Source organism: Netta rufina, assembly GCF_964035555.1.
Source record: "Netta rufina genome assembly, chromosome: 1".
NCBI lineage: Eukaryota > Metazoa > Chordata > Aves > Anseriformes > Anatidae > Netta > Netta rufina.
This window is the reverse complement of record NC_140123.1, coordinates 169,859,143-169,868,467: the sequence shown is the minus strand read 5'-3', so window position 1 is coordinate 169,868,467 and position 9,325 is coordinate 169,859,143.

Below are 9,325 nucleotides of genomic sequence, written 5' to 3'. Positions count from 1 at the left end.
GAGCACTTGCTGTGCCAGACATGTCCACACTACCACCTCCACAGCACCCATGGGCACACGATGTCCCTCAGCATGGCATGGCACAGCAGGCCTTGCATCCCTGGCAGGCAGAGCCATCCCCATCCACAGCATGGACATCTTCTCTGCCTGCTTTCCTGGCTGGAGCTGCCTGCACGGCCCAGTGAGGATGGGAGTGGGGGTTAGGAGAGGACCGAGCTGTGCAGATGTTGGAGTGAAGGTCACCATCCCCTTCACAAACATCAGGACTGGCTCCCAGAGTCCAAGGGCTTCTGCATCCTAGTGCCTAGCTGGCAACAGCACCAAGGAGCAGCACGGAGCTACCAGCCCCACCACCTCCTGGAGGTGTCTCCCCAGATTTGTTACTAGCATGTTGCTGGAAACCAAAGACTGAAAGCAGGATGTTGTTATTCCACTTTCCATGCTTTTGGAAGAGGACTTTTTGTTCTTTTTATTCACTGAGCTGCCAAGTGGCAGGGCGATTTAGTCAGGAATATAATTTACTCAAAAAAAGCCCGTATTTATTTAACTGCGGTTTGTGAATTGTAAACTGTGACCCACAAGATGACAAAACAGGGAGAGGATAGTGGCCAGCTCAGTGAATGTGTGCTCCATGTAGGGGCCTGATCACTGTCCAGATCTTATGAGACAAGATGTGCACCAGTAATTAGGGCAGATCTGTGCTCTGCTCTGCCTCTCTGCAGATTTGTTTCAGGTAATAAACCTTGATGGGATGCTAGGAGATATATGCTTTCCTACCAAGCCATCAAGGATTGATAGGGATGAAATTTGTGTTTCCTAGCTAACACTAAAGAGAGAAATTGTATTTTCCCGGTTTATTGGTCAGCAGTGCCATGGGCAGTAGGAACACGAAAGTGGTGGTAACATAGGAGCTTTAAAAAAAGCTGCCGAGAGTTGGGCAAACCTACTGCTGCAAGGGAAATGCCCAGTCCTACTTCTCTGTTCCCAGGCTGTCTTTACTCCAAGAGCAGCCTCTGATGGGGCTGGTCAGGAATTTTCTGTTGGAATCGTTTCTCTCTAAATATGCAGCTTAGTTTTATGAGCTGTCAGAAGAACTGAAACAGAAGCGCTGGCTGCTCCACCGCAAACCCTGGGGGCTGCTGCAGAGCTGGCATGGGCGACCTCTCCCAAGCTCTTTTCCCTGGGACAGCCCACGGGGACCCTGGGTTTTGGGGACAGGCAGCAGCTCCCTGTCCACAGGTGGGGCAGGGGAATGTGAGAGCACCTCGGTGCCCATGGGAAAGCCAATGCCACTGCTCAGCCCTGCTCTCCCAGCAGGGAGATGGGAGGTGATGGCAAGCCCAGGGCTGCCAGACCCAACCCTGTGGCAGTCTGAAAGCTGGATAAATGGGGAAAGGGGGAGCTGCACCTTCCCGTCCCTGTACTGGAGCTTCTCCCTTCCTGGCCACTTCCCAGGACATGTGGCTTTCCTAATGGGGATTTCTTGTACATGATGTTTTCCTCCCATTTCACAGAACCTCACAGAAATGCGACTTCTGAGTTCAGACTGGTTTGAGTGTTTTTGCAAGATACTAGGGAAGGATACACACATGGCTATTTTTGTCTTGCTTTGGTTCAGTTTTGCCAAGGACTTTGAGCAAAAGCTGGGGTCATTCACTTCACCCCAGCTTGCTTATGATGTACGACAGAAAGTCCATCAGCACCGCTGACAGCAGGAAGCTGTGGAAATTTCTTGAGTGAGATTGCTCTGGTGACAGTTTAAGGGCAGTTCTGTGGATTCAACAGTAACAAGTTCATGTCCAGTTCAAATATGTCCTGGATGCTTTTCTGGAGTAAAACATCACTGCTTCTGTGGTGATGAGGTAGCTTCCACGACTGCGAGGAAACAAAGTAGATATGTGCAAATGCCGAAGTTAGGATTCTTTAGCAACTTAAAAGACACATTTTTCTCAGGTTCTACTTTTTGTACTTTTTTTCTACCACTCTTTTTCTACCACCCACCCTCCCAATAAAAAACAAAGAACAGCAACAACAACAACAAAAACAAACACAAAAACATAAAAAAAAAAAATAAATAACTGATTATTCACTAATTTCTTTGGCCAGGAAAGTTCAGGTAGAGACCTGTGCAGGTGTCTTCCTTATTTTCCTTTCTTTTGTGATCAGGATCTTTCAAGTGACTCTTGTAAATGCTTGTCGAGAGACTCTTGTCCTGGAAATGGCAGAGAGGAGGGAGGATGTGCTTCAGTGTAAAGGAAGCCTGTTGAGGTCATCTAACAGGAGGTACTCCACAAGACAGAGCAGTGCAGTGCTGTGCAGAGCCATTTCCCCAACAGTTTGTGTCCCCATGCCCAGCAGACTGATTGCAGGGGCACACCTGGGACAGACGGCATGGAGGTGCATCAGGTTCTCAGCTCCTTTCTTTTCCATGTTTCTTGGCACTGACCAGTCCATTCTGAACCATACAGCATCTAAGGAAAAGAGCAATCACATTCATCTGACTTTGGAGAAGGTGGGTTAAACTAAGGGTGCCAAGTGGATCCTCTCCAAACATGGCCATATGCACTGAATCCTTTGCTTGTTCTTCATGACAGACAGCTGGACCTCCGTTTGTGATAGCCAGATACTTCTCCATGGAGAATCACAGATTCAGCTTTTAATATTTTTGCTAAGTGGGATGTTTGTCTTAAGAATCTATGGTTTTGGGCAGTTTGGCTAACACAATTTCTTCATATGAAAAATAAGGTTGGGAAAAGTATTCCCTACTTTGATGTCACTAAATAAAAAAATCAGCTTTTCTCTGATGAGTTCTGTTTTGTGATCTGGAGTGGAGACAGAAGATCAGACTTGTAATTTAAGGTTACGAAATCTCAACCTAGAGAAGTCAGCTTCTGTCTCTTACTTTTGTTTGTTTGATATATATCAGGTGTCATTGCATTAAAAAATCTCAGCAAACAAGCAAACAAAACAAAACAAAACCCAAATCAGTCAGAAGATAGAAAAGACCAGAATTTAGGTCTTCTGACAGCTTTTTTATTTTTTGTCCTTCTCTTCCATCTTCTCTCCTCGGCACATCAGGCATAGTGTTGCAGTTAATTACAAGTTCACATAGCATTTTTTCTCTCACTGTGAAGTTATTTAGTACATAATTCCATAACTAAAGACTGTTTCATACTCCATAAGCATGGAAAGATTGAAGTATATGACACAGAAAGCCTTGACTCAGAAAGCCCTGACTTCAAAACTTATACCATTTTTTTGTTGTTGTTGTTTTTGTTTTGTTTTTTTTGGATCTTTTTGTTTGCTTGTTTGGAGGGAAGAAGCCTGCAGCTAAGTTTTTTTCTGTTATTTTTTCATTGCTTTTGTTTTGTTGCTTCCTATATCTGTGATAGTTTAATTTTGAAACTGTTCAGCTCCTCTTATTTGGAGTCAGAGCAGAGTTTAAATAGCTCACAGAAGTTAATCTGAAGGTTAATCTGCTGGTGGTGTGTCAAGGTTCCTGACTACAAAGGACTTTTCAAGATCCCAGCTCTGGACATAATTATTGAATTTTTCATCCTAAGCTGTAATGACATTCAGTTCCTCTTTTGGACATAAATAACAGCAAACTTATGTGAAAATCTCCCTTCAATCATACAACTTCTGAGAAAGTACCTAATAACATTTGGTTGATCCTTTCATTCAGAAAATTCTCCCTGGAGCTCAGAAGCATGGTGGGCTGTTCATAAGATGCTCAGTCCTTCAGTGGTGGCCACAACATTAATTATTTCAATATGAAAAACACAAAGAAGTGGAAATAGTAGAGCAAAGCAAACAAAACTTCTCACTGACTTGGTGATACTGAATAAAGCCATCCATGTGAGGAAAATTTCCCACCTCTCTGCTAGCTGATTCCAGGAAATAAACTCCACAGATTCATTTATATCTGTGTGGCTAAGACAACAGAGTCAGCAGGGAGGAATCACTCATAGAGCCCGTGCATTTTTTCCGTTCAGATGAACTTGTTCAGTACTATCCTCATCCTTTAAAGTTTACATTGGCATAATTGTTATCTGCATATCCATCTGATTCCTGTACATTTAGCAAAACAATCTGGGGAGATGCTGAAAGAGTGAAAGAGTGTAAGAGTGAAATATATAACAAAAATATTTTGATCAAACTTTTTCTGCTTTTTTTCCATCCTTTTAATGGTAAGAATGTATGCTTTAGGAAAAAAAAAAAAAAAAAGCAGGAAGTGGGAAGAGAAACCCAAAGCAAAAAGCCCAGGGGAAAAAAAAAAAAAGAAAAAAGAAAAGGAAAATGGAAGGAGAACTTTGGAGAACTTTAGAGAACACTGAAAACATATTTTATCACAAGAGGGCAGTGCATATTAACAAGTCAAGCAATAACCACAGGGAAACTAATAATTTCACAGGGAGAATAATCCCTTTCTTTACAAAAAAATTGAGAGCTTTCCCAACAGTGATAAAGAAAGAAAAAAAAAAAAAAAAGGATGGGGGAGCAGGTCATTGGAACAAAATAGCAAACAGTGCCTTGTGAAGCTTGTACTTCACAGGGATTGCTTGTGAAGTGAAGCTTGTACCAGCTGTTGTGATTGTGTAAGAGAAGTGAGAACGCTCTCAGTAGCACAGGAGCCTCTGGTTATCCCTGTTTTGTTGGCAGACAGTGATGCCACCTGGTGAACAGTCATCCTGCTTCTTCTGCCTAGTACAGCTGATCGTACTGTATCATGATACAGGCAGAATAACCAGGCTCACATCTGATGTTTTTATCCTGGCAGCAGAGACCGAAACATAACTCCCCTCTCAGAAAGAAGGATTTCAAGCACAGGCATACCGCAGCGAGGTGTCTCCTTCTCAAGTGGCCAAGGCTGTCGTTAAATTCCACGTGGCCGTTTTCTGTAAGGAAAAAAGAAGTTGATTTTACTGCTGAAAAAAATGACCAAGCACTAGCCATGGAGGGTTATGAAGTCAAGAGGCTGAGACTTTCACTACCTGCAGGGGTTTTTCAAGACTTTCCAGCCACACAGCCTCTGTTTTTAGAGGATGTGTTAAGCAAGCCAGCTGGTCCCTGCTCATAACTCCTATTATGAAGTGTGAAGGAACTCATACACCACATTAGGGGACAGAAGGATGGATTTCAAGGAACTACAGAGATGCACACAACTACTTTGCTAGCATCTCTGATGCTCTACAGATAGTTCCTCTTATTTGCCCAGGAATAGCAAAATTTTATAGTGACAAACAGTGCATGGGAATGGACTTGCTGTGAAAAGTTGGCACTCTTTCTCATGCCTGTGCAGGAAGCATCTGTCACAAGGCACGAGCCCATTGCCACTGCCAGTCACAGCTGGGTCCTGAGGGCTTGTGGCTGTGGAGGACTTAATGGGATGTCTCAGTTAAGCCCTTCCAATCTTTTATTTTGGAGCTTTTTTCTATTTGATCATGAAACAGGCTGAGCATAATGTGAAGTGATATGCTTGGTCCAGCATAGAATATCCACAGACATTGATGTGCCTCAAGCACACTGTCTCCTAATCTGCTCATCAATGAGAAAACAGAAACAAATCTGAAAGATGCTTTAAATGCTTTCTTAAGACAAGTACAGTGTCTCCATTAAAGAAAGCCGTAAGTGAAATCTCAGAGGGAAAAGAATGTATACCCATCCATTTGGAAACTGTTCTCTTACTTAATCTAATGCAATGCATCACAGCATCAAGACTCAGAAGGCTTCTCTGTGTGGCATGGGACCATGCAGTGCTGCCAGCTTCTGGCTGATGAGCAGCATTGTCCTCTTCTGGGGAGCGCACACCCTGCATCAGCTGCATGCTGCAGTGCTGCCAGATGAAATATCCCAGGGTCTTCCACTGTGCTTAAAGAGTTTTTACAGGTCTCTGTTTTGAAAGTGACATTCCTGAAAGTGTCTTTTATGTTAAAATTGTATCTCAAAATATTTTCAGATATTTATGGGCTTATTGGTGCAGTGATGCTAAAGGAGCTTTAAAGACAGAGAGAGAGAGAGAGAGAGGGGGATTTGACCATCAGGGAAAGGAGACCAGGTAGCAGTCAATACAGACTAAAGCTATTACAATTTCAGGACTAAGAGAAGATAACAGGAGTTATGGTAGACTCCAGTACAGCAAAAGCAGTAAGTATTAATATGGAAGCAAGCAATTCAATTGATGGAGAAAGTGCATAGAAATGATGCAGAAAAGAAATTTTTCAGTAAATACGTCTGTCAAATTTTAACAGGGAAGGGATGGTGCACTTGGCTACAAGAGGAGGTTGGATCATTTTCCAATTTATAAATATCTAAGGAAGCAAAAGTATTTGTCTGAATAAACCTTGGTACCACTGCTAATTTTTGAGAAATACATAATGCTCAAGGGCATTACAATAGGACACCGGTGAAGTGTGTCCTATGATCATGTACTGAAAAAAGGCAAAGAAACATGTATGAGGTAACCAGAGGCTAACCCTGTTTCTGACCAAAATAACTGTAAAGCTCATGAGGGAAGCCAATGAACAAAGAATTTAAAGACATGAATGCAAATAATTCCATTCAGATTGTGGAGAATGGAGAATAGACCGTATTAAGCAAACCTTAGGGTTTGACTTATTATCACTCGATATTTTATATTTTAAAAAATAGCTCTATAAAATGGTAGTAGATTGAATTGAATGGAAAGAGAACTTGCTTAAAGCATGACTGTCCACAAGGAATTATCTTCCAATGAAGACCCTAAAGCAGTTCTATGCCCAGACTCCTACTCAGACTAATTATCAAGGCTGCCACTTGTACAGATGGCTTTAATAATGAAGGCCTATTTAAGCCAAATGCATTTTAATGCAGACAATGTAAAGCTAAACATCTAAACTAAGGAATCCAGACTGAAAGAAAATAACTGCATCTTGGAAAGTGATAACTAAAAACAGCTAAATTTACAGTGACAGTACAAGTTTCCAGTGTACTAATATGACAGTCCTCAGATTTTCTAAATAAAAAAATAACATGAAAAGAAAGGGAAGTGGTTTAATTTCCAGATGAAATGTCAATAAGAATTAAAAAGGTGCCCACAGTTTTATAGGATATTAATAAACTGAAAATCACTGTGACATATTCAATGTAGAAAATTTCTTTGAGTGAGAGAATCATAGTGCAAAATCTGCTTAGATTATCAAAATGAAACTGAGAAGTGACTCTATGAAGATAAGTAAGAAACTTATCAGGAGAAAAAAAAAAGGGGGTAATTAAGATCTTTCTCACATAGAAGAATGTCAAGATAGACTGTCCAGTGGCTCATTTTGCTCTACAGCCTTCGAACATACGATTTTCCAGCTTTGGTGGCAATCTCTTCATCTTTTTCAACTACTGTTTCTTGTTTAAGAGTTATGTATCTAGTCCAAATTCTTTAGATTACTGTACAATTAGTGGAAAGAGATAAATATTCCTTAAATAATACTCAGTTCTCCTCTTAGACGTGTTGTAGAACAGGATGTATCACCATGGTAGATTCCTCTACAGTTGTAGAGGAATTCCTTGTAGACTCATGGTAGACTCATTGCAGACGCACTGTAGTTTTGATGCAGATTTATCTACTCTGTGGAAGGCCAAGACCACATGCACTGTGAATCATGCACCATTATTGCACTGAACAGAGCAGGACTGTTTCTGAAGAAAGACACAGGATTTGAAATATTCCTTGAAGGAGTCATAACCTAAGAAACTAACCCGTGCTCAAGGGCAGAGCATCCAGATAATATCTGTAAACCACAGAAGCATTTTGGCTTCACTGAGATGATGATCCACTGCCTGAGAGTATCTGAGAGTAAAGCAGCAATGGCATAATGAAAAATATGAAGAAAAAAAATGTGGTGGGAACAAATTATTTAGAAGTTACAGGCAGCATCTCTGAAAGTGACTAGTGATTCCAGATGTCTCAGCTTCAGGGTGGCCAACTTAGCATGCATTCTAGGAAACCTTTCCATGGAAGTCATACCTTTGGGCATTAAAAAACAGCACTGCAGAGAGTAAACACCAAAAAAAAATAAATAAATAATGGTTGAGTGCCTGTATACTTTGGGAACAAAAAAGTATCTACTATTATTTGTTTCTGGTCCTTTTTCAACATTAATGTGAGTAAAGGAAGGAATATTTTACTGATGATTTCTTTGGTGATTAAATTATACCATTATGCTATCTGGGTTTGATAGATTGCTTATGCTCTGGATGTCAATAATCCTAATCTTGGCACTGGTCAATGTCTTCAGACCACACACTGTTCAATGCTGTATTTTCATATAAAAGAAGTGTTTGTTTTAGAAAACCCCACACTTCCTATGTGTGCATGTTCAGCATTCCCTCTAGCAATCTGTTTGTAGGCAGAAATTTCTTTTTATAGACTTTTTAATATTGGTCATAGACCTTTTAGTTCCTAATTACTACATAGGTTCTTTCCAGGAGAAGGGAGGAAAAAGACACAGGCTTTCCACAGCTCTACTCAAAATTAAAGGTTGCTGCATTTATAATATTGACTTTACTTAGTTCTCTCTTCTCCTCAAAGATCTCAAAGGAATTATCGATACTTGTTAGATCACTTTACCCTGTGGAGAGGAACTATGCTTAGTTTTTTGAAAAAGATGAGAGGTATTTAACATTTACACAAGATCTAACATGAAACTATTGGAAGAAATTTGAATAATATTAATGAATTTCGAAACACAACTGTTCAAATCACTGATTCTTATCTCCTAGGTAATCAACATAAATATATATTTATCTACTTTTATTTTCTTTCTAGGGACATACTGCAAATCTAAAAGCATCACTCCTAGGTTCCCAAGGAAATATCTCAAATTGTATTATTAAGCATTCAGTAAAAGGGTAAGTTGTTCTTTTGAATTTTGTCTTTTGAATTTTCTAATAATAATCAAGGTGAGCATTTGCACTTTGTGCTTGCATAGTCCCTAGTTTCTACAAGTACTCTTGCAAGTGGGGTTGCCATACTGTCCACAGAAAATTCAGCCATCAGATGAAAAGCTTGAGCTTAATTTGGGCATGATCCAGGTGTTATTAGTTATAAAGTAGAAACCACTTGAAGACCCCCCAGTAAAGCTTCAGCTTTCCATCACTGGTTTTCTGTTTTTAATAAAATACTGTGAAGAATAGGACCTTGTTTGAATCCTGCCTCAAATGACCAGATCACATCTGTAGCTAAAATCTTATCTCTATTCCAGTAAAAACTTTGTTTTTCCTCTTTCATGAGAACCAGGCCATTACCACCTCTACTGTTAGATTCATGTGACTTATTCTAGCTACAACTGTG